The following is a 26,763-nucleotide window of genomic DNA, read 5'->3' as shown; positions in this document are numbered from 1 at the left end:
ACTTCCACTCCTATCCATTTACTTCTGAAGAATTCTTTGGCTATTCATTTCTTCAGTTCTTACCCACAGTTAAGATTTAAGGACAACAAAATCACTTGGTATTTTTAAAAATAGGTTGTGGTCCACTTTGCAATAACAGGAAATGCTTTCGTCTGATTTTCTCTTCTCTTCTCTTCTTTCTCTCTCTCTCTCTCTCTCTCTGTGGGCATGTCTACACCAGCCCTTTCCCCCAGGGTCATCACTGGGTCATCCCTGTGCGACCACATGACACACAGGGGATCCTGGGGCAGGCAGGGATGACCCCTCCAGTTATCCGCAGTTATCCCAATTTTCACCACGGTCCCGGGACCATCCCAAGGACTGCGGCTGGCATGAGCGACTGTCCCACAATCTCCCTTCCTCTCTGCGAGTAGCAGGGCCTGGCACAGAGCTGTTTCAGGAGGCTCCAATGCCCTTCGGGAGTGGGGGCAACAATTACCCCATCCCAAGGATAGGGGTAGGGGGTGGGCATGGCTTTTTTTTTTTTAAAAAAAAAGAACCTTACTTTGCACAGGAGCACAATTGCGCTCTGTCTCCTTTGCAAGCAAAAAAAATTGGCCTGTGATGTCCCTCCTTACTTCCAGGGCATTGCACTGCCGTTTGGACGCTGGGGGAGGATCACAGAAGCAGGTAAGTCCACAATCCACCCCCTCCCTCCCTCCACACCCTTACGGTGTAGACATTAGGGGTGAAGCACGGACCCCCCGCTCCACTTCACTTGCAGATCTGCGATTTTCGGAGCGGGCCGCTTTGCCCCGCCCCCGCTCCGCCCACTTCCACTCCGCTCCGCTCGGAGCTCCTGATCCGGATCGGAGCTCCGTTTCCCCCCCCCCATAGGCTTGCATTGAAAGCTAAAAAATTATACAACTTTTTTTCTGTGAAAGTTAGAAACCTCACGTTTAGCACCATGACATCTCATGGGGGTATACACACGCACGCCAAGTTTCAAAGCAATCCCATCATCCCCTGATTTTTGGGGAATTTTTGAAAATCGGGCACCCCATTCACACCCCTTTCCATAGCTCCGTCAATTTGCATGTTAGAAACCTCAAACTCGCCACCATGAAAGCTTATCCAGGGATACATACGCACGCCGAGACTCAAGGCAGTCCCATCATCCCCTGATTTTTGGGGAATTTATGAAAATCCAACACCCCTTTCCATAGCTCCGTCAATTTTGCACGTTAAAATTGACGTGCCCGGGGGAGAGGGAAGCAGCTGCCAGTTCAGCTCAAGAAAGCCATTGCTTCACCAACAGCTCTGAGATTGAGAAGTAAACGCTCACTTCAACTCATAACAGGCATCGCTCCACCACTAAGAAGTAAACGCTCACTTCGACTCATGATAGGCATTGCTCCACCGTTTTACTCTCTTTGGAAGGCTCTAATGGCCTTCCAGTGCAGGAGAGAGTGGGGGCACGTCCACGATGAGATGCCCTAGGGGAGCTCATCCCCTTGCACCACATCTTTTCAGTTGTTCCCCAAAGTTAGGGTGGGTAGCAGTGCTGTGTTTCTATCTCTTATTCTTGGCTTAGTATATGATTTCAGGTTGTGTTTGTGCATTTGGTGGGGCTACTGTGTTAAAAAACACTGGGAAAAGTCCGTTCAGATGAAGAAAGAGAAGTTTCCCAGAATCCCAAGTTACCCGTTTTGCCTATGCCCTCCTCTAACTTTGGGATCATGTGATCATGACTGGGAGCTGACTCTGCCCCTCAGCCCTTTGAAAAAGGTATTTTTCCCGCCGATTATTTAAAAAATTCTAGCGTGCGACCCGCACCACAAAGAGAGCTGAGAGTAGTCTCAAAATGACCCCCATCCACGACTCTCTGTGCACAAGAATTTTCAGAACGATAGCTTAAAAATAAACCCAGTTATCCCCGATTGTTTTCCGCAATGCAATCCTATGGGCGAAAACCTCCGTTTGACCCGCGCTGTCCCTGTTTGTAATGTTTGTTTACCCGATTTTTTAAAAAATATAGCACGCGAACCACATGACACAGAGAGGTGAGAGTAGTCTCAAAATGACCCCCATCCACGACTCTCTGTGCACAAGAATTTTCAGAACGATAGCTTAAAAATCAACCCAGTTATCCCCGATTGTTTTCCGCAATGCAATCCTAGGGGCGAAATGTTTCAAGATGGCGACCAGAGTGCTCCGCCTGAACTAGGAGCTCCGAAAAATGGGCGCTTCTCTTCGCCTTGCTTCTAGGGGTCCGCGGCCCGCTTCTACTCCGCCTCTGGGTAAGGCGGAGCAGGCCAATCCGCTACTGCTTCTCCGCTCCTAATCAGAGTGAAGCACATGCCTAGTAGACATGCCTGTGTCTCCTTTTAACAAAAAGAAAAGAAAAAGGAATGATAAAAGGTGAAGTCCATATTCTAAAGAAGAAAATTTATTTATTTATTTATTTATTTATTTATTACATTTTTATACCACCCAATAGCTGAAGCTCTCTGGGCGGTTCACAAAAATTTAAACCATGAAAAGCATAATAAAACAACCAACAGTCTAAAAACACAAATACAAAAGACAATATAAAAAGCACAACCAGGATAAAACCACACAGCAGAAATTGATATAGATTAAAATATAGAATATGCTAATACAACCCATTTGGGAGCAACAGCAGCAAAGTCAGGACAAAGTTAAACCCTGGTAATAATTTAGATGCCCGTTAAGACAAGCAAAAGAATGTGTACTGGTTATGTCATTAGGTTATTGATAAATTACTTGCTGGGTCCTGACATACAAGTTGAGCAGGCTCATGTTGTGTGAAATTTCCTCATTGAGCTTTTTTAGGTGCACCACTACTGCTGATGAATTATACAAATGAACTATAGCTTAATAAACTGTAGTATAGTTTTGCTGTACTAAAAGTGCTTTGATGCCCAATACGGAACATTGAAATTCTGTCTACATATGCCCAGCATTGCACCTTAGTGTCTCAAATGAAATTGAATGGGGACAGAACTTAAAGCTTCACCTAATACAATATTTCTGCAGAGACCAAAAGTTTAGTTTGCAGCCTCTGTGAGCTTAAGTAGCTATTGATAGAAAAAGAAGGAAAAAATAGGCAAGAAATTAGACTTATTTTCCTTGGAGCTAACTATCCACCCAGCAATCTAAGCCCTTTGCCTCCAAATAAACAATGGTTGGTAGGTTATGGAGCATAATAACAAGAAACAACTTTTCGTTAAATCCCATTTCTCTGGTATGTTCTTGACTCCTTCATTATCCCTGGCATTTCAGACTGTACCGCCCTACATTACTTGCTGAACTTGTTATTATGTTGATATGTGGCATTTATCTATACAAAACCTACATTAGCTATCCATGCAAAGGCTTAGGTTTTAGCTGAGGATTAATTTAAGTGTACTTATGTGATGCAAGCAAATCTACTTTAGCGGTTCGTCACTATAACATTCCTATATTAAAGAGAATTTACTGTATGGAAAGCTGCTTTTCTTCACTTTTAAAGTATAGCCAAGAATATTATAAGTATAATTCTTCATGATCTACTGATTACCATGTCCTGCCCCAGATATACCTGCTATTCAAAATAGCATATATAGCATATTCAATGTATTTCTGAGATATCTATTTCTTTTTTTGTTTCCCCCCAGATTAATTTATTTCTCTGTTTAGAGGCTCATAACAGATCGTTTGAGATTACAATCAGAAGTCCTGCTCTACGGGTGCCTGCCACCTGAAATCAGACAGAGACTTTTCTGTGGTGGCACCTTAGCTTTGGGACACCTAAAGCTTCTCACCTGACACCATCTCTATTGAATTTTAACTACCAGCTTACAATTTTCCATTTAATCAAACATTTTAATAAATAGTAAATGGTGTTTTTTTCACTACTTTCAATTTTAGTTTCTTTGGGATTTTTTATTGTGCTGTTTTATTAAGCATTTTTCTAGTTCTTGTGAATTTGTATTATGATTCTTGGTTCTATTGTAAGCCATGGTGGAAATTATAATTGGAAGGCAGGGTCCAAATATTTAAAATAAAATGTGAATGCAAACAAAACCCTTTTCCTCAGTGGAAAATCCATTATCCGGAATATTTTAAGAGATTATGGGTGCAATCCTATGGGTTGTGCCCTCACAAGACAGAATCCTCCGAATATGGGACCTTCTGTGTATCCACTGCCCTGCCAGCTCCAGGAGTAGTGGTTGCAATCTTCACCACCCCCATCCTCTGATAGTTACAATTTTTGCTAGATCTTTAGCCTGTCTAGCAACAGCATGTCAGAGAGTGAGGGAAGGAAGCTGGAAGAGTCTCAAGATAACTTATATCCTAGCCTCTCCAGTTTCCTCCCCTTCCTACCCACTTTTTCTTCCTTATGCCTCCTTTTCCTCCTCTCCGAGGTCGATTTTCCACCCGCGGAGACCAACTAGTATGGTTCCTTCCATGCTGGCTGCAAGGGGGCAGAGCAGGGGGTTGTGATCTCTGGCAGCCCCACCTGATGTCGGAGCACTGACTTTGACCTGAGAGGGGGGGAATCCCCACTACCCCATGGCCCCCTCAGACAATGTCTAGGGACCATAGAATTGCTCCCCAATGGTACAATCCTGTGTGTATTTGGTAAAAGTAAATCCCATTGTGTCTAATGGGATTTACTGTGTAGTAAGGATGTTTAAGGAATAGCCTTAATGGCTTTTCTGCAGTATGAAAAAAGACAGAAGAAACTGTGGGAAAATACAGGAGGGTAACGAATGGAAGACAGCAATGTCTGAATCCCCTACTGAAAAATTCTGTGAATGAGATATGGCAATTGCACAATAAAAGCCTCATCTGGAAGCACCATAAATCTATTCCTAATTCTTACATGTCCTTATAGTCACCAGGCATAACAACACCTTTCAATGTGAGTAATATACATGTATGATTGGTGTGCATGAAACGTTTTGTGTATTTGATGCAATTTTCACTGGGACCAAATAACTTGTAGGCATCTTTTCATTTCTAACATACTTTTAAATTCTTTGCTACCCTCCTAGGTTAAGCAAAAAGAAGATGAAAGCATTGGTTATTGTATGCAGCAGTTGGTATCCATACTAACTGATAGCATGTTGTAATTTCACTGAAGGAAGCAATCTATTTGCTTGTCAGGAAATAAATACCGTGCTGTTCTAAATTGAATGAATGTAACAAAAACATGTTAGAACTGGTGGTCTGGTGCTATCAGTTAAGTAAAATAGATTAAGTGGAGAAAGACAAAGGAAAGTGTTCCAGCTTTTCAGATATTACCTTGCTATGTTCTGCTTTTATTTCCCATATATAATATAAACTGTTCAAAAACCAAGTCGTTACCCACCTTGCAGAAGCTGTAGTTTCTCCTTAGACCAGCAATGGGGACTGTGTGGTCCTCCAGATGTAGTTGGAATGTAACTCACATTGTCTCTCACTACTGGCACTGCTGAAAAGGGCTGATGGAAACTGAAGTCCAACCCCATTTGCAGGACCACATGTTCCAGAGATGGTGTTCACCTCTGTGGTTGCTCCCAAGCTGATCTGGACCCCACATAAAAGCTTCCTTCCTTGGTGTACTTCTCTGACAAGCACTTATAGCATCCTACACAAATTATGTCTAGGCCTTTGTGCAAGACACTGCTTGTGTGACATACTAAACACGCTGTCAGAGAAACCAAATAGACTTTACATGCGCACATGGTCATGGAGACAGCAGTTGGGGTACATGTCAAAGAAGTCTTGATGTCCTTTGCTAGCATATTCTCTCTCTGTCCAGTAGAGGTCATGGTCACTACAAATGCTGGCTTCAGATGACGGAGATGATTACAGAGGATAGCATGGGTTGGAGGGTAAGACAATGCAACCCAGAACCTTCTGCACCATCACACAGGATTCTGAAGCACATGGTCGCTTTTCACAGGACCAGTAGAGGCTGGTGGCTCTGATGTTAGTGGGGTGGCAAATCCTTTCCGAGTTTCAGTCAGAAACAGTCAGAACTCTAAAAGAGCTATCCAAGAGTTCCTTTGACTGGTTCTGACTGAAACCCAGCATGGATTAACACTAACACACACACACACACCAGAGCCATCAGCCTCCACTGCACTGGACACTGGTGATGCCAAAAATTACATGTTACCCATGCATTTCTTCTAATGTGAAAATCACTCCTTGAATTGTGCTGTTCCAGGCAGCTACCTAATGGATAGTTGAGCTATCCCTCTGTCATGTGCTCTGTACAACCTCTTAGATTAAATAACTCACTGGGCTCATTCAGTGCTACTCACTTCCAACTATGCATTTTTGTGATTGGTGGAGGGGAGAAACTAGCAAAGTATTCCTTTTGAATAAATGGCACTGAAAGGAGACAAGCACAAGCACATGATTTTCTAAACGGAATGATCACCATCACAAATATTTTCCCCCAGCTGTCTTGCAAGTCTGATCTTATTTAATGCTACTGCATAACTGTCAAAGGAAACATCAAAGTCCTTTCATGTCAAGACATAAATTCAGTACAGTTCAATACACCAAAATGTGGCTGTGAGGGTTTTAAACAGCCAACATTTTAATACTACCCTTTTAACCAGGACCAGGCATTAGGTGCATATAACACTGGTCCTTTCTAGACTTCATTTGCTTTCAGTTTGTTTCTCAGCCCAATTCCAATGGCTAGTGTTGACCAATAAAGTTTTACATGGCTTGGGACCTTGATACTTGATGAAACGCTTCTTTCAATCAGATGAGCGTTTTATCACATGCTCGTTACTGCCCACTTACGGATGTTCGTGGGTCCTTTTGACAATGATGTCCACCTCCCATGCATCTCCCACTCCTTCTGGCCTTCCTTCTATCACAAAACAGACCCTGGAAAATCCATTTTTTTTATTTTTAAACTAAATGTGCAGCCATTTCCTACTGTATGCAGGAAAAGCAGCCCTATAAAAATGGCCACTGAATGGGCCATGTGGTCATTGTTTACTTCCTCTTTCTTCCCCTGTGTGAAGAAAATGGAAGTATCGTGGGAAAGAAGCAGAGGGGGAGCGAAGGTAAGGAAACGTGAGTCCCACCCACCCCCATGTGATGATGCTCTATATATATCTTAATTCATCTTTGGAAGATATTCCCCATGTGCCCTGTCAGTCAGTCATTTGGAGGGTGGCTATGAGAGGGAGGGCTCTTGCCATGGTTCCCACCCACCCTCCAGCTTTGGAATGTTCTCCCGAAGGAAACCTACCTTGGTGTTTATATTACTGTTGTTGCTTTTTAGCACTAGACTAAGACTTTTTTGTCTCCTGAGCTTTTTAAGATCTGCATTGTAGTCCTAGTGGTTTGGAACTAAAACTCCTATTCCAAACAGCTGTTTTTAGCTTTTATAATTTATGGTGCATTTCGTGGCATTGCGTGAGTATGTGTTTGTTGGATTCCTTATCTGTGCTGGTTTTAACTGATTGTAGATTTTTAATCGCTTGTGGATTTTATTTTATTTTTATGGTGTTTTATTCTAAGCAATACCTAGAGAGACTTTGCCTATGAAGTACTGAATAAATTTAATAATAAATTATACATTTAGTAACAAAACAAAACAAAATATAGCTGGATTACTGTAAATCCAGTTTATTCTACTCACAAAAGGCTAATATTTTCAAAACGTGTTTCATCTGTTTCAGGATCTTAAGAGACGTGTTCCTGAATTTAAACAAGCTTTCTATAATTTCTAGTTTTGAAAAGCATTAAAGATAATGATTTGAAAGTCTTTCCAAATTTCTAATGCTCGCTTGTGTTGAGCCCTTCAAGAATAATATATGATCACTGGTACTATTTTACATTATCAATAAGCCTGGGCAAGCACCCAGGACACATGCTCAACTCAAAAATTAATTGGACTGCTCAAGTATTGAACACTCAAAAGTCTCAATGGGTCCTTCAGTGATCATCTCTTGTAACTTCCTACTGAGCCTGGAAATCCACTGCAGCTACAGCAACCGTGAGAGGGGGCCTCTCAATCGGGCTTCTACCCTCTGCACTCCCCTGAAGCAGTCCTTGCTAAACCCAGTGATTAACCCAGGGCTGTTCACTCATTCACTCTCCATGTGGGTGCGAGAAAAGTGAGATCACAGCTACCAGATCTCTCCTGATGTTGGCAGGTGGTGCTAAGCACAGAGCAGGGGTGGCGGTGGCCCACCTCTGTACCTGCAACTGCCCCTGACATCCACACGTTTGGTGCAATGCCTGATAGAGATGCCGGTGTGCATTGGCAGTGATTGGGAACTGGTCAAATAAAAATACCTTTGAAGGCCGCTTATCTGTCATGGCTGATCTTTTAATTGAGGGATTGCTGATCAGATTCCAGGGAAGCCCAAGGCTCTCTGGAATGTAATTTGAAAAGAATCCATTAGAACAGATCCCAAATACTGAAGGATCTAATCATTTGATGGTATGGCCTTTTCAAATTTCAAAAATAATAATAATTCACTGCTTGATATAAAATTACAAATATTCAATGGTAGTGACCTTTGATCAGAGGTCTGGAAACAAAGCCCTATGAGGAGAGACTGAAAAAGTGGGCATGTTTAGCCTGGAGAAGAGAAGATTGAGGGGAGACATGATAGCACTCTTCAAAGACTCAAAAGGTTGTCACACAGAGGAGGGCCAGGATCTCTTCTTGATCATCCTAGAGTGCAGGACACAGAATAATGGGCTCAAATTACAGGAAGCCAGATTCCGGATGGATATCAGGAAAAACTTCCTGACTGTTAGAGCAGTATGACAATGGAACCAGTTACCTAGGGATGGCATGGGCTCTCCCACACTAGAGGCATTCAAGAGGCAGCTGGACAACCATCTGTCAGTGATGCTTTAAGGTGGATTCCTTCATTGAGCAGGGGGTTGGACTTCATGGCCTTATAGGTCCCTTCCAACTCTACTATTCTATGATTCTGTGAGTCTAAATTTAAATCCTCTCTGTAAATTGTCCATCATGACCATGTTGCCAACAGCACCAAAAAATGCTCATTTGAATTAGTGGCATGTACTCTGCCTTAACCTTTGTACTCCTCCTTAATTAAAGTGGGATTTTCTTCAGTGTTCATTGGGCCACATGGATTTTAGAACTTATATAAACAGAAACATACCCTTTAGCTCGCACTGCAAGTTTACAGCTTCCTGAATTAGAATGAGACCACGTTGGCTTGGTCTTATGTTTCCTTTTTCACATATTAAATGCTTTAGTTTAAACTATTTGTGATCAAACAGAATCAATATTTATTCCAGCAATCCCAAGGTATTACATCAACATAATTATAGACTTGCTCATGTGTATTGTTTGCGTGTGTCAACATGGGTTGCAGGAAGAATGACAGATGGAATGCTAAGAAACTACATGAATCATAAGATATGGAAACACTTCTAACTGCAAATTATTAGTTTAAAATATGATCTATGTGAGGTCAATTGTCACAGACTACACTCAAGAGTTCTAGGCTGAAGACAGATGTAGCACAGGAAGGGGGCTTTCACAGTTGTCAGGCTGCCTTTTATTTTAACTACTGCCTTTAGCTTGAACCCTGATAGGAGTGCCTTTGCAACCCCTTTATGGAAAAGGCTGCCCTAGCCAGCTCCCAACTAGATGCTTGCAAAATGCTATGCATAGGGCTGCCCTTCAAACATGTTTAGGAATGGCAGCTGGTGCAAAATGGAGCAGCCAAATTTCTTTCTGTTGTACACTTTTCAAGCCATATCACACCGATCTTATGTCAATGGCAGTTGCTTCCTATTCATTCCCAAACCCAATTCAAGGTTCTGATACTTTCCTATGAAGCCCTAACTGGTAAAGCACAGGAAAAATCTGGAACCTGCCACAGGTTGAGATCATCTTCAGAGATCCTGTTATTCTATGTCCCACCACAAAAAGAGGTTTGGTTGGTGGGAACATGAGACAGGTGCTTTTTTGTGGCAGCATCCCAGTTATACAATTCCTTCCCACAGGAGGTAAGATTAACTGTGTTGGCTTTTGAGTAAGCTTTTAATGGTTTTTAACCTGAAAGTTTTAACTCTATTCCTTGAGATTTTGACATTTTTTTTAATTTTGTTATGTTCTTGCTCTTTTATGTAAATTGCTTTGGAGGCCCTTCTTAGGGCTGAAAAGCTATACAAAAATGTGTGTGTGCGTGTGCGTGCGTGTGTGAGAGAGAACTTCACATTTTCCGGCCCATCAAGACTGCCTTCTGCATTTTGCTGCCTGAGGCGAAGAACAAGATGGCATTCTCGTACAATTCTAAATACTGAAGCTGCTCTCACACCAAACCCATAATTAATTTTTGAACACAAAGATCATAAAGTAGTTATGGTTTGAGTATGAAAGTACTTTAAATGCAAACTGGTATCCAGAGGCTGCATTTCTAATGAGGAAATTTAAGAAACCATTGGGGGGCCCTGTGAAGGTAGCTGCAGAACAAGAAAATCTTCCAATAGATATTGGTTGCATGTGAAGAACATACAAGTGTATTCCTTTGGATTACAGTCCAATGTCAGGAAATGAAACTTATGAAATGAAATGAAACTCTCAAGCATCCTAATACTGGATTCCTTATATCCTCTTCTAGACTTAGGCTACAAAATTATCTGGAGGAGAAATACTATAAGCTGCACAAATATATGGTGTCACTTTCCCCATTAGAGTTAAGCTCCCATGTTCTGTGTCAAACACACCCACACACACATATACACATACTCCATTAGACTGCTACCTTTTGACTAGCAGCACATAGCAGTCAAGAAGCTCTTTGGCGCCATTTCTTGAAGATCTCCATTAATCTAGGGCTTTTCTACCTGAGGCTTTTATGCCACCACATTACTGAGGCTTCTGGTTCTGTATTCTTGGCAAGACTAAGATTGGATCGTCTATACATAGTTTTTTCAGGGGGAGGGGTCCTTTTCTATATGTTTCATTGCATAACCTCTAGGTGGTGCTGTGGCACAATGGAATTACACAACCACAATAGTGTTTTATTCTTCCATTCCCTGGGGACTTTCCCTGATCAAAAACAAACACCTGTGAAAAAACAGGAGAAGCCATGGGATATGACAGTGTTGTATAAATCGCCCACAAACTACCATGAGTGAGGGATCATGAGTGCATAATAAATGCCTCATGTAGAAAGGCTTTTGGTTTGAGAGGAGGATTTGATGGTTGATTAAAAATTTTGCTTATTTCATAGCTTTGCAGCTCCTAAAAAAGAAAAAGAAAGAAAAATAGAAATAAAAAAGCAATTTTGACAGCAATACTTAGAAAAACTGTCACAGTTTTACAGGAAAGATATTCCTTCAAGTAGAAAAATATTGTAAGCTGCCTAGAGAACATATTTTGGTGGGCGGCCTTATAAATATTCCAAATAAATAATAAACTTTGCTGTTTGCTGAAGAGCTGAGATTTGACTTCCTCCATGTCAGAAAAGCCTAAACTGAATGTGCATCCAAATGACCCAGTCCTTTTTATATGGGCAAAGGCCAGCTGAAACCAATGCCATGACTTGCCTGCTCACTTCAAGCTTCTAAAAATAATTTTAAAAAACCTTTTGTCACTTTCTTGTTTCCATTTGCAGCTTTTGTTCAGTTAATTATGGGTGCCTATTGTACGCTCTGAAGATTAGATCTTATTCTTCTACATGTAAGTACTTCAAGCTAATTTCTTTTATTTCATGCCATCAGCTGCTTTTTTTCTAGCTCACAGAAGTTCCTTGCTTTCTCTCTTATCAAATCTAAGGCCTTGTGCAGTCAACCATCCGTCCATCATTCACAAAGAGCAGTGCTTGCTTGCAAGAGAGGGGGATTTGCTTTTAGCAGTAAGAAGAGTAAGTAGCCTCAGTTTACTTTCTTTCCCAGGGTAATAAATATTAACAGATCAAACTGAAGAAGAAAATACACATGCAAACTTTTATGTTTACAAATGAGATTAAAAAATGCGCAGCAAAATACAAATCCTTGTGACCTCACTCCGTCCTGCAAAATCTATATTACTGATAAAACCATGTTGTTCTGTACTTTCTGTATAAAGATTAAACTATAAATGTAAGTTGAATACAGAATAAAACAAGTGTTTCAGTACCCTATGTACTGAAGTATGGGAAGCACTTGTCTCAGCATTTTCATGTGTTTCATTATTACAATATTGAATACCTCACAAGGATTCAGAACTAGAAAGCCAGTGTATGAGTTAAACTTTCAACAGAGTTGGTGCCAAAACAACCAGCTGTCTCATGAGAATAGATCCTTGTACCTGTAACATACAGAACCACTTACCAAGTAGATCAGCATAATCATTTAACAAACAGATCAATGCCATCTAATAGTTCAGACCACATGCAAGCCTTATCCTTGTCTGTCTAGTAGTTGAATAAGACGGCTAGGCTTGGGCTGTCCGTCTGGACAACAGAAGCTATTAATGCTTCATTCAGCATGTGTGACATTTCACCTGCATTAAATGTTGCACCAGTAAGCCTTTTACTGAAGATCTCTCCAAATATATTGGATCCCTCCAGTTTAAGTAATTATTGGCCAGTATGAAATCTTCCATTCTTAGACAAGATGGTGGCAACACAGCATCAGTTCCCCCCCACCCAGAATGATATTGATTATCTTGATGACCCTGATTAACCAATTGCCTTGATGGATTACTTATGTCAGGAGACAAATGAGGAAAGTTTCCAAGGCTTCTGCTCTCCCTTCTTAGGTGTTTTTTTTTAACCTTTTAATTGGCCATGAACCGGGCAGGATCTACACTACTGTTTTATAATGGTTTATAATGGTATTGAAAACTATTGGGGCCCAGGACACATTTTTAAACTGCTTTCAAAGTGTTATATCCTGCTTGGTGTAGATCTGGCCTGGACCTCCCTTCAAACAGTGGATACTTTCAGAAAGAGACTGCCCTTTGACATCCCTTAAATATGAGAACTGTCCCCTGCAAAGTACGACACATGGCCAACGCTAGATCTCACCTACAGACCTTTACCAGCTTCTTGGGTTTCTTTTAAGTAGACTTGCCAGGGACTGAACTTGGAAACTTTTACATGCAAAACATGTACTTTATCACTGAGCTATGATACTTCCCCTACTAAGAGAAAGCCTCTTCAAATGCATTTTGTAAAATCCAAAATTGATTGGAGGAAGAGAGTAAAGGGAGGCAGGGGAAAGCAGAAAGGTTCCAGAGATTCAGGGGGGCTCACTATGGTTGTTACCCCAAAATACAGGAATGGCCAAAACATACCGGCATACCACATTATTAGAATCCAGTCAATATTTCCTCACAGAAACCTCATCTTCCAGGAATGCCTTTCCTGGATCATGAAATGCAAGCATTAGGAATAACAATATCCTGGACTGACTTTGCTGGGAATGCAAACATCAAATACAGTCAGGAAGATGCAATGATACAGACTTCCATTTTTGTTCACCTCTTATTTATTTATTTATTTATTTATTTACCGCTTCACCTATACAGGTTTCCTATCACCAGAGCTCTCCCTTGTGTAAATTATTAACTTCAGAATATATAAAAGGGCACTGCTCTCTAAGGCTCAGAAGTGCTTTCAATGAAAGAGCATTGCCAGACTTTTTTTCCCATCATCAAATTGGTGCCCAGGTGAACTTGATTATTACCCCCCTAATACCTCCTGGTTACCTCTTTCTTATGGGTGGCATTTTATCCTCTGGATAACTGGGAGATAATTTAAAAAATCCCAACAGCAATATTAGCCTTGTCAAATCCCTCACCTACTGTGACAGCAGAAAGGCATTTGGAGGAGACATTAAAGCCATTACATCAACACAATTAATTCTGTTCACTGAATAAAACCTTCCACTCAGAAGCAAAAAATAAAGTAAAAAATAGCCTAATATCTTTATCTGACAAAGCTCCAATTAGTATATTGGGGAGGATGTAATCCTTCATGTCAACATATGATTAACATCAAGAGAAAACCCTTTTCTTTTCTTCTTTGCAACAAAATGGTCTTGATATTATTATTATTATTTATTGCATTTTTATACCACCCAATAGCCGAAGCTCCCTGGGCGGTTCACAAAAACTAAAACAATTCAAAGTGTAAAACAAACAGTATAAAAACATGATATAAAATGGTAGGATGGAAGTAACAATATCTGGGTACCAACCCTGACACTAACTTCCTGTGACAACATTGTCAAGTCATGTCACTTCTCTATGACTTTATCTTAACTTACCATTTTATTGAATTGCTTTTTAACTCCAAGGCCTAGAAATAACTCAGAAAAGAAACAGATGTTAATCTTCTAGCTTTCGGAGTTCGGAGGTTACGTTTATGTGATGGCCTTCAGCACCTTTTAAAATAGTTTCCTTTAAATCTAATTTGAAGTAATAATTTGTAGACCCAGACAATAGTGAATTTTAATACATGCTTTCAACTTATTAAACATATAATAATACGGAGACACCAAGGGTGCAATCCTATGGATGTTTGGACAAAAAAGTTCCTAAAACTCCCAGCATGCACCAGCCAGCCATGCTGGCTGGGGGATACTGCAAGTTGTAGGATTTTATTTATTTATTTTTGTCAAAACCAGAATAGGATTATACCCTAAATGATTAAAGAAATTTGGAATGTTTAGAAACATTTCCTGCAAATGTATCCTGCAAAGCTACATTTGACCCAACCAAAAAGGGAAGTCATTTGAGACTTCATGAGTAATCCCATTAGATTTCTGCATAAAAACCTCTAAGGAAGAATTGGATAACTTGTGGCCCTCCGGATGTTTTTACCCACAACTTCCATGATCCCTCACCATTGGCTGTGATAACTACGGATGCTGCCTTATTTTGAGACAGATCATTCATCCCTCAAGCTCCGTATTGTCTATCACAAGTGGCAGCAGCTCCCCAAAGGGGGGGGTGATTGGTGTCTTTCCCTCCCCTACTAGAGATGCCATGTTTGGACCTGAAGCCTTCTGGAGATAGAACCATGTGTATGCTAAGAATGTGCTCTAGCACTAAGCAGTCTTTGAAAGAGTCCATCCATGCAGGCACATTTACAAATCCCACGCCCCCAAAAGTCACAAGAGGTTACCAGTTCACTTGTAAAAAAAAACAAAAAACCCCACTCCCTTTTAACAATTGGTGGTTAATGTACGAATTTAAAATATACATTACTCACAGAGTGCCATGGTAGAAGATCAAGACTATTCTTGAGAATGTAGCTAAGTCTAGCATTAAACTTGAACCTTGAGAAGCATGTCCTGCTTTTTGCCTTTTGCAGCAGGTACCGTTTTGCCGCTGCTGTATGCTTCCTAAAATGCAAAATTTTCAAATTCATTTAGTGTAGAAAATATGCCTTTGAATTGTTCTCTCCTTATCAATGGATAGCTGATTATCAGCTTTCTTCTGTTGTTCTAGTTGACTAAGAATTATCCAACTGGTTTTTATAATTTAAAATCATTTTCTCCTCCCCCTGCTTTGTTCTAGCACAAAATTCCGGTCTGTTAACTGATTATCACTTTTACTCCTTCTGAAACTGCTTATAAAATGACCACTGCTATTCTGCTATGGAGGCTGATCCAACAAAGTAGCAAAGCATCTTTCTTGATTTAATAATAACATGAGTAATCCTGTTGAAACCAGATAGATTAGACCTACATTCCTCTTAAAGGTTAGAAAATACACTTAACCTTGGCTTTGAATTCTCAACATCTTACACAATTAATGCCCCTGGTGAACAGAGGTCTCACTATTTCATTAGCAGGCAGGACTGTGCAGGTTTTGGTAGGGGGCACTGTGATGGTTGCTTTATGCTACGCTAGTTTAGCAATAAAATACCAAGATGAATGGCTATCCTTATGCAACACTGAAAACAAAATACACTGGGTTAAAACCAGGATCTGCTTTTCATTGATGGAAGGCTTCAACTCATAGAAGAGGACTCCACCTGATTTTGAGAGATTCCCCCACCACTGCACCTCACCCCATTCAGCAGGGTACCCTGACCTGTGTAGCATTTTCAGGCAACTGGAGGGGGTGCCGTGTGGAACACAGGGTGGGGACATCCTCTTCCACCAGCCCTAAATCTGGATCCAACCCACTCTCAAGAGTAAGAAATGTAGGATTAGGTGAATCTCTGTCAAGTTAAAAATCCTTTGCAACTGAGAGAAGATCAGGCTACTCCTGAAGGTGCTATAAGAATGTATGTAGATCTGTAACATTATACAATATGTGTATATTTGGTATGCATACCTGGGTACAGAAATAAGAAGCTGGCCCTGAAGCGCTGCACATTTTCCCCTTATTCATTCAGCTTTTATTGCTTTGTTGCCATTAGGAGCAAATCTTTTCAATCTTTGCAGTGTCCATAGGCGTTTGATGATTACGGCAAAAGAATGTGTGCAGGGAAAGAGCTTGGTATACATGGCTGTTCTGGTATGAGACCATAGACTATTCTGTTTCTCTGAAACAAATAGCGGTTCACATTTCCATTTCCCCCCTGAAGGCATAAGCACTCCGACTGAATAGCAACGTATTCCAACAGCGTTCAAATTAATTGGTTCAGTTGGAATGATAACTGAACAATAGCTGGTTTCTACCCAACAGTTCCAGCTCCTGGAAGACAGAATGCAACCCCCTTCCCTCCCCTGTCCCCAGGGCTAGAATAGAAAGGTTCAGCTCACAGAGCATGATACACTCAGACTTCTCTCTCTTCTGCATCTCAAAAAAGGTGAGTTCATTTATTCATTTTTTAAAAAATGCGGTCAGAAACAGCAGGATAAGGTGAAGAAAAGATTTTTTTTCCCTTTAAAAAAACAACTCAGGATTACTATAATAGAATGATCTCCAACTCAACAGGACATTACTTTGGTCAAAACAAGGACGGAATATTTATCTTCTGTATGCAGAAGTTAGAAGCTATACTACAAGAAATTCTCTTCTGCTGCAAACAACCAGATGGACTACTATGGCCAATAATTATTTAATACCAACCTCTTAATAATTCAGGGAGAGCATGTGAACACGTTGGAGTGGAACGGTGAATAACTAAATTCCTAACTTTGTAGGAATTGTGGCACCTTTGTACCCCATACCAGGGTTCATCTATGGCATGGTGGTTAGAGATAAGGATGAAATGCTAGCAAATTAAGACCAATACACAAAATGTGTGTCTTCCTTTTAGTACATTTCCAGACATTTACTTTCCAGAGCAGTGGTAGTACTTTTGTAAATGATGGGGATGTTGAATCAACATATCTGACACTCAAGCAAAAATTGACATAGGACAACCTTCCCCTCCATGAAGGATAAGGCCATCATTCTCAAGCAGCATCTGGAGGAAATCAGGTTGGCATAGGGCTATATCCAATTGATGTCATTCCACTAATGGAATGCTCCGATCCACCAGAGGTTTTGGTCAGTGGAACAATGGCAGATTGGCAGAAGCACCCTATACTTCACTAAATCTGCTCCAGAGGGTTGCTCTGGAGCAGAGCATGGGAAGTGATGAAGGCTGAGGCCCTGCAGGGCAGAGCTTCCTTTAACTAGCTTCCTTTCTCATTCTGCTGAGAGAAACTCCCCTATGAGGAAAGGTTACACCATCTGGGATTTAGTTTAGAAACAAGACAAGGAAGGGGAGACAGAGGTGTGCATAATTCTGCATGTGGTGGAGAAAGTGGATAGACATTTTTCTTCCTTTGTCATACAAGAACCAGGCTCATCCCATGAAGCTGACCAGTGGGGGATTCAGGACAGATGAAAGGAAGTACTTCTTCATAGCGCATGTAATTAAACTGTGGAACTCACTACCACAAGATGTAGTGATGGCCATCAAATTGGATGGCTTTAAAAAAGAATTGGACAAACTCATGAAGGAAAAGGCTATCAATGGCCACTGGTCCTGATGGCTATATGCTACCTCCATTATCAGAGGCAGTATGCCTATGCACCAGTTGCTAGGGAACATGGGTGGGAACATGGGCTGTTGCACTCATGGGGTGCTTGTGTGTTTACTGTGAGCATCTAGTTGGCCACTCTGTGAACAGAATGTTGGACTAGATGGACCCTTGGTCCGATCCATCATGGCTCTGCTTATGTTCTTATGATAGATGCCTCCGCTGAGCAAAGAATCTTCCATCAGTAGAGTGACACCAATTGAATTCAAACCATGGCTGCTAGTCCAAACAGATTAACAGATCAATGGTGGGGGGTGGCACACAGGGATGGAAACACAAAGCTTCCATACTAATTGGGACTACTTTTCTTCTTACTCTCCATTCTCTTTAACTCCATGCCGTTTCAGTCACAAGTTCTCCCAACCACAAGATTGCCTAGCTCCTTTGGTGTAGCAAAAGCTCCATCCCATTCCCATTGCTCAAATACAAGAGCTGGTTGTAGATTGACTTAACACTGTTGGATTGTTAGTCCAAGAGTTGTCGGAAAGAAGGGAAAGCAGGGGGAGATCTACACAACTGCTTTTAAAGTGCTTTAAAGCACTTTGAAAACGTTTTGGAAACTGTATATGCAGTGTGTCCTGGGCCCCAACAGTTGTCAAAACTGTTATAAAGCGCTTTAAATTGCTTTAAAGCAGTAGTGTAGATCCCCCCCAGAAGTGCTTTGAAACTGGAGGTCATTTTCCAACTTACTGTACAATTTGAAATATCCAAATATTCTAACAGATGAGCCAGTTAGCTCCCATTCATCATGTGTCTTGAGTAGAGGGAGAAGGAAAAACCAAAGTGTACAAATAGCGGAGGTGGTTGGAGAAGCTGATTAGTCCCCTGAGAATAGATGATACTGGAATACAAATTGCGCTTGACTCCTGACTGCCCTGCTTCAAGTAATGCATAAATGACTTCTGCTTCACTCATAGCTTGCTGCGAGATGTATTTGGTTAGTAAAACTCTCAGCACACAATCAGACATGTCTATTAACATCTGCTTGTCTTCTTACCAAGATAGCAAACAATATATTGCCTGGAGTGTCGACACGACAGTATGCTCAGCTTTACAAGACAAACAATCTGGTCATTTCATAATGGGGAACAAGTCAAAAGCCACAGACCTTCACATAAAAGCTACAGAAGGTTTGAAGCTGGGTATGGGGACACAAAGGGCAGGGCTGCATACAAGCCCCTTTCCCACCCACCTGTGCACTGTTAGCCCCCAGATATTCAGGTGAACACCTGAATGGGATTAGTGCACTTGATACCTTTTATGCCTTGATGCCCTCCTTTAGGATGGATGTGAAATCTGAGCTGGGAATACTAACCTTCATTCTGACGTTCTGGCTGGACATCAGGAAAAAATTCCTGACTGTTAGAGCAGTACGACAATGGAACCAATTACCTAGGGAGGTTGTGGGCTCTCCCACACTAGAGGCATTCAAGAGGCAGCTGGACAACCATCTGTCAGGGATGCTTTAGGGTGGATTCCTGCATTGAGCAGGGGGTTGGACTCGATGGCCTTGTAGGCCCCTTCCAACTCTGCTATTCTATGCTTCTATGCTTCTATGTTTCAGTGACCCTGCTTTAGATGACACGCTATGCCACAGTGGTTAAGCATTATGGCTTAATGTGTCGTGTACCATTCCTAACCATGGTGGCTACATAACCACAGTTTAAACACACTCATTAAGCATTTGTTGCAAAAGGGTTAGTGGCCTAACCATGGTTTAGCGCGTTGTCTAAACTGGCCCAGTGTTTAAGGCAGTTACCATGGCCATAGCTAGACCTAAGGTTTATCCCTGGATCGTCCAGGGGTCAAACCTGTTCATCTAGGTGACACACAGGGGATCCAGTGCTCAGGCAGGGGCGAACCCTGGATGTTCCTAGGATAAACCTTAGGTCTAGCTGTGGCCCATGTTTCAGACCAAGCAAAGAGAGTTCCAAATGGGGAAGTTAGCACAAAGGCCTCACTTTGCATGGCCAATCATTCCAAGGGAATTCATTGTACAGCAGCCTCTGCCAACCTGGTGCCTTGTAGAAGTTTTGGGCTACAATTCCAGCAAGACTCAGCTAGTCAAACACCTCTGGAGTGCACCAGGTTGGAGGAGGCTGCGATATGTAGTCCCATAGCAGAAGATTTCTTTGCAGAAAACATCCCTTCAATGAGAGCTTCCCATTGCTCACATGCCCTACAGGCAATCCACAGATGGTCAGCATGTCATTAACAGAGCCAAAGGCAAAACTGGGTCAGCCTCCTTAGTTTTAACAGTTGAGTGGAAATGGGCAGCTCATCATGTAACATTCCTGCAGCAGTGAGAAATGCTCCACATTCCAAAATGCTCTTTTCAAACTATTAAATATACAAAATGTTGCAACTGGTCAGCCTAAATTAGATTGCTCGTGCCCTGGCCCACCCAGGAAGCCTTAGGTGGAGCAGGAAATAGACTCAAGTTTCTTTGAGAGTGTTTTGTGTACTCCTGAGTCTGCCACCTATGCCATAGACATATACACTTGAGAGAAATAATGGTTCCATATGTTAACATAATTGTTCAGTTCCTTATAGATTATTGTGTAGCTCAGTGGTGGTAGAGGAGCAACTATAAAGCAGGGCTGGAAAGACACCACCACCACCCCATCAGAACCTCTGGAGAGCCAATGCCTGTTAGTTTAGGATTTAGGGCTGAAGCACACATTACTTCAAAAATGTGGGTAACAGCAATGTTGTTTTTTTTTCATTTTTCATCTAGAGTAGGTGTAGGGGTCCCAGTCTGGATTGGGAGCCTAGTGTGTATGGGTAGGAGGCTTTAAACCTCCCCCTCCCCACTATGGGCCTGATCCAGATTAGGAGTGCCGCTGCAATTTCTATTGCAAAACAGTGATTTGCCATGCAGAAGGTCCCAGGCACAACCCCCAGCATCTCCAGGAAAGAGATGCCTGAAAATTCTCAAGAGTTTCTGCTGGTCAGTGGAGTAGACAATACCAAGCTAAGCTAAGGGAGACTGGAGCAGGCAGAGACCATCGGAGCCTGCTTCAGTTGGACACACACACAGAGACCAGGGCTAACTGCCATCTTCACCCTGTGGGGAAGAAGATGCGAGGGAGACTGGAGCAGGCAGGGACCATCAGAGCCTGCTTCAGTTGGACCTCCCCCCAGGGCTAATATCTTCATCCTGCGGGGAAGAAGAAGGAGCTGTTGGTTTGCCCCTCCATTGGGAGATGAGAGGAGCAGGGCCTTCCCACCAGCCTAAACAGTCTCCTTAATTTCTATTTATTTTCTCCTTCTTCCTTCCCCATCCCCTTTTCCTTGTGTCTTTTTTAGAATGTAAGCCTGAGGGTAAGGACTGTCTTCTTTATTGATAAATTGTAAGCCGCTCCGAGAGCCTTTTGCCTGAGGTGCGGGATAAAAATACTCTAAATAAATAAATAAGCTAGGTGCACCAATATTCTCACTCAGGATAAAGAAGCTTCCTATGTTCTTACATCTTCTAAAGGATAACCTTAGAAAAAATTTAGAGATATCATATCTGTTTAAAACTTCCAACTCAGCCCTGAGAGCAGATAACATTGTGTGTGTGTGTGTGTGTGTGTGTGTGTGTGTGTGTGTGCGCGTGCGTGCGTGTAGCTTTGTCAACATCAAACATAGATCTAATCTACAAACCCTTTTTACTATGCAATCCTATGCTTGCCAAATGGAGTTCAATGGAGCTTCCTCCTATGTAAGTGTGTTTAGGATAGCAGCCTCAGTAGCTGTCATATGTTAATTTGTCTTCTTTTACATGCCCGCCCCCCACAAACAACTAAATCATTCAAAATATGAATACTTGTCCAAGGCATGGAGGGCTTCCTGATGAGACTTTTACTGCACAATCGCCCTGCCTCATTCACAGAATTTTAAAGGGCTTTTAATTTTCCAAATATTGCCATCTTTCATTTGTAAACCTCCCATGTTTTCCCAGAAAACACTTTAAAAGGGAAAGAAGGAACAGCTACACAGTTTCTTTATATTAGTAGTGCGAGATGCAGATTAGTAGTGCGAGATGTAGTGCGAGATGCAATCCTTTCCATGCAGAAGATCCATGTTCCTAGGAATCTTTAAAAAGGTTCAGGTAGAAAAACCTCTACCGGAAACTCTGGAGTGCTACTCAGAGTAGACAATACTGGATTAGATGCACAAGCAGTCTGACCTGCTATAAGGGAGCTTCCTGTGTTGACCGCTGCTTTAAATGGGTATTATTACCTTAAACATGATTAGATTATTTTGTGATTAGTGGTTGAAAGACTAGAAAGATATGCAATTCCTAGAGGAGGTATTAGAGAGTTAATTAAAAGTTTTAATCTTCCTCAAATGGAACACAAATCTAAATTCATCCCTTGAAATTGCTTTTTCCTGATTGAATGACGTAAAATTCAAAGGAACGGTTCTTTGGTATCTATCCATATTCCATTCAACCAGTAAATACATCATCTAAATAACCAAGATAGGCTCAATGTTTTAATTTAGTTTTGATCAAAATCCAAATAGTACTGCTTTTATCTTTTACAAAAAAGAAAGAAAACATCCGCACATTTATTTCTGAGGAAGGAGCACCATCTTCTGGCCAGAAAAGAAATGTTCCCAAGTAATCGCATCAATATATGTCATTGAATCTCTTTATTCTTTACATATGAAAAGTAAATGGATCAGTACAACCAGAGATATGTCGGTATACCATCGGAAGATGGGACCCCCAGGTCAGAAGATGGTCAAAATGCTACTAGGGAGGAACAGAGGATAAGTTCAACTAGCCCCAGATGTAATGACGCAGCTAGCTCAAAGCCGAAAGGACGGCTAGCGGCCGACGGTGCTGGTGGTGAATGACGAATCCGATGTTCTAAAGATCAACACACCATAGAAACCTGGAATGTAAGATCTATGAGCCAGGGCAAATTGGATGTGGTTATTGGTGAGATGTCAAGATTAAATATAGATATATTGGGTGTTAGTGAACTGAAATGGACTGGAATGGGCCACTTCACATCAGATCACCACCATTATTATTTATTTATTTATTTATTTGTATAGCACCATCAATGTACATGGTGCTGTACAGAGTAAAACAGTAAATAGCGAGACCCTGCCGCATAGGCTTACATTCTAATAAAACCATAATAAAACAATAAGGAGGGGAAGAGAAAGCAAACAGGCACAGGGTAGGGTAAACAGGCACTGGGTAGGGTAAAACTAACAGTATAAAGTCAGAACAAAATCAAGTTTTAAAAGCTTTAGGAAAAAGAAAAGTTTTTAGCTGAGCTTTAAAAGCTGCGGTTGAACTTGTCGTTCTCAAATGTTCTGGAAGAGCGTTCCAGGCATAAGGGGCAGCAGAAGAAAATGGACGAAGCCGAGCAAGGGAAGTAGAGACCCTTGGGCAGGCGAGAAACATGGCATCAGAGGAGCGAAGAGCACGAGCGGGGCAATAGTGTGAGATGAGAGAGGAGAGATAGGAAGGAGCTAGACATTGAAAAGCTTTGTAGGTCAACAGGAGAAGTTTATATTGGATTCTGAAGTGAATTGGAAGCCAATGAAGAGATTTCAGAAGTGGAGTTACATGGTCAGAGCGGCGAGCCAAGAAGATGATCTTAGCAGCAGAGTGGTGAACAGAAACCAACGGACTGATGTGAGAAGAAGGAAGGCCAGTGAGAAGAAGGTTGCAGTAGTCCAACCGAGAAATAACTAATGCATGAACAAGAGTCTTGGCAACAGAGACAGACAAAAATGATCGAATCCTGGACAAGAGGATCACAGAAGAAATGGAGTAGCCTTCATAATTAATAATAAAGTGGCTGAAGCAGTGCTTGGATACAATCCAAAAATGATAGAATGATCTCAATTCGAATTCAGGGTAAGCCATTTAACATCACAGTGATCCAAATATATGCCCCAACCACAGATTCTGAAGAAGTAGAAGTAGATCAGTTCTATGAGGATCTGCAGCACCTACTGGATAATACACCAAAAAGAGATGTTATTTTCGTTACAGGAGACTGGAACGCCAAGGTGGGTAGTCAAATGACATCTGGAATTACAGGTAAGCATGGTCTAGGAGAACAAAATGAAGCGGGACATAGGCTGATAGAATTCTGCCAGGACAACTCACTGTGCATAACAAACACTCTCTTCCAACAACCTAAAAGACAGCTTTATACATGGACTTCACCAGATGGCCGACACCGAAATCAGATTGACTACATCCTTTGCAGCCAAAGGTGGCGGACATCTATACAGATGGCAAAAACAAGACCTGGAGCTGACTGTAGTTCAGATCACGAACTTCTTATTGCACAATTTAAAATCAAACTAAAGAGAATAGGGAAGACCCACAGATCAGTTAGATATGAGCTCACTAATATTCCTAATGAATATGCAGTGGAAGTGAAGAATAGATTTAAGGGACTAGATTTAGTAGATAGGGTCCCGGAAGAACTATGGACAGAATTTCGCAACATTGTCCAAGAGGTGGCAACAAAAAACTTCCCAAAGAAAAAGAAAACCAAGAAGGCAAGATGGCTGTCTGCTGAGACACTGGAAGTAGCCCAAGAAAGAAGGAAAGCAAAAGGCAACAGTGATAGGGGGAGATATTCCCAATTAAATGCAAAATTCCAGCGGTTAGCCAGAAGAGATAAGGAATTATTTTTAAACAAGCAATGCGTGGAAGTGGAAGAAGACAATAGAATAGGAAGGACAAGAGACGTCTTCCAGAAAATTAGAAACATCGGAGGTAAATTCCAGGCAAAAATGGGTATGATCAAAAACAAAGATGGCAAGGACCTAACAGAAACAGAAGAGATCAAGAAAAGGTGGCAAGAATATATGGAAGATCTGTATAGGAAGGATAATAATATCGGGGATAGCTCAGACGGTGTGGTCAGTGAGTTAGAGCCAGACATCCTGAAGAGTGAGGTTGAATGGGCCTTAAGAAGCATTGCTAATAACAAGGCAGCAGGAGACGACGGTATCCCAGCTGAACTGTTTAAAATACTGCAAGATTATGCTGTCAAGGTGATGCATGCCATATGCCAGCAAATTTGGAAAACACAAGAATGGCCATCAGACTGGAAAAAATCAACTTATATCCCCATACCAAAAAAGGGAAACACTAAAGAATGTTCAAACTATCGGACAGTGGCACTTATTTCACATGCCAGCAAGGTAATGCTCAAGATCCTGCAAGGTAGACTCCAGCAATTCATGGAGCAAGAATTGCCAGATGTACAAGCTGGGTTTAGAAAAGGCAGAGGAACTAGAGACCAAATTGCCAATATCCGCTGGATAATGGAGAAAGCCAGGGAGTTCCAGAAAAACATCTATTTCTGTTTTATTGACTATTCTAAAGCTTTTGACTGTGTGGATCATAACAAACTGTGGCAAGTTCTTGGTGGTATGGGGATACCAAGTCATCTTGTCTGCCTCCTGAGGAATCTGTATAACGAACAAGTAGCAACGGTAAGAACAGACCATGGAACAACGGACTGATTTAAGATTGGGAAAGGAGTTCGGCAGGTTTGTATACTCTCACCTTACCTATTCAACTTGTACGCAGAACACATCATGCGACGTGCTGGGCTAGACGAATCCAAGGCTGGAGTTAAAATTGCAGGAAGAAACATTAACAATCTCAGATATGCAGATGACATCACATTGATGGCTGAAAGCGAGGAGGAGCTGAGGAGCCTTATGACAAAGGTGAAAGAAGAAAGTGCAAAAGCTGGGTTGCAGTTAAACCTCAAAAAAACCAAGATTATGGCAACTAGCTTGATTGATAACTGGCAAATAGAGGGAGAAAACGTGGAGGCAGTGACAGACTTTGTATTTCTGGGCGCAAAGATTACTGCAGACGCTGACTGCAGCCAGGAAATCAGAAGACGTTTACTTCTTGGGAGGAGAGCAATGACAAATCTTGATAAAATAGTTAAGAGCAGAGACGCCACACTGACAACAAAGGTCCGCATAGTTAAAGCAATGGTATTCCCCGTAGTAACCTATGGCTGCGAGAGCTGGACCATAAGGAAAGCTGAGCGAAGGAAGATAGATGCTTTTGAACTGTGGTGTTGGAGGAAAATTCTGAGAGTGCCTTGGACTGCAAGAAGATCAAACCAGTCCATACTCCAGGAAATAAAGCCAGACTGCTCACTTGAGGGAATGGTATTAAAGGCAAAACTGAAGTACTTGTTGGGTAATCACTGGACTTTTAACGTGCTGGAAGTTACACACTGAACCAGTGAATAGCAGAGTAGCGAACGGCTCTTAGTCAGGACGCAGCAAAGACCAATAAGGCAAGGATTCCTTGTAAGTTTTAAAAGTAAATCCTTTAGTGACAGATATATAATTTAGTTATGGCAATACAAGTTACAAATACTCACACATAGTCATAGTAATACAGCACACATCAAGCTGGGGTAAGATGAGGGATGAGGAAGATTAATAAGAATAAAAATGGATACAAACACAGTTTCTTTTATAGGCAGTCCTGTACAAAATGATGCAACCACTAATTGAACAATCTCAGAAAATGACTCCATGCAATAATTCAATAAGTGTCCACCTGCAAAGTTGACCTTTAAGTGATTATGTTCTGCTGACTCCTCACTTCTTCCAGGATTTGCAGGACATTGTAGAAATAAAGGAAAAGATAAAAACCATAGTCCATTCCAGGACTCAACAGTACTTTGGCCACATAATGAGAAGACAGGATACCCTGGAGAAGCGTATTGTAAAATTGTAAAATTGTAAAACAATTTAATTTGTTTTAAAGTTACCTCA

At 41.5% G+C, this 26,763-nt stretch overlaps 1 protein-coding gene across 1 annotated transcript in view; it reads right to left on the bottom strand.

The window, feature by feature from the left end:
* Positions 1-21,430: 21,430 nt before the first annotated feature.
* The window catches only part of TIAM1 (TIAM Rac1 associated GEF 1), a 246,848-nt gene continuing 241,515 nt past the window's right edge, over positions 21,431-26,763 (bottom strand). The window contains exon 28 of the mRNA XM_063126710.1: positions 21,431-21,441. The gene's annotated coding sequence lies outside the window, so the exon portion shown is untranslated. The remainder of the gene's footprint in view (positions 21,442-26,763) is intronic.

Source organism: Elgaria multicarinata, chromosome 5, assembly GCF_023053635.1.
Source record: "Elgaria multicarinata webbii isolate HBS135686 ecotype San Diego chromosome 5, rElgMul1.1.pri, whole genome shotgun sequence".
Taxonomy (NCBI): Eukaryota; Metazoa; Chordata; class Lepidosauria; order Squamata; family Anguidae; genus Elgaria; species Elgaria multicarinata.
The sequence above is the reverse complement of the archived record's forward strand: the minus strand, read 5'-3'. Positions and strand labels throughout refer to the sequence as shown.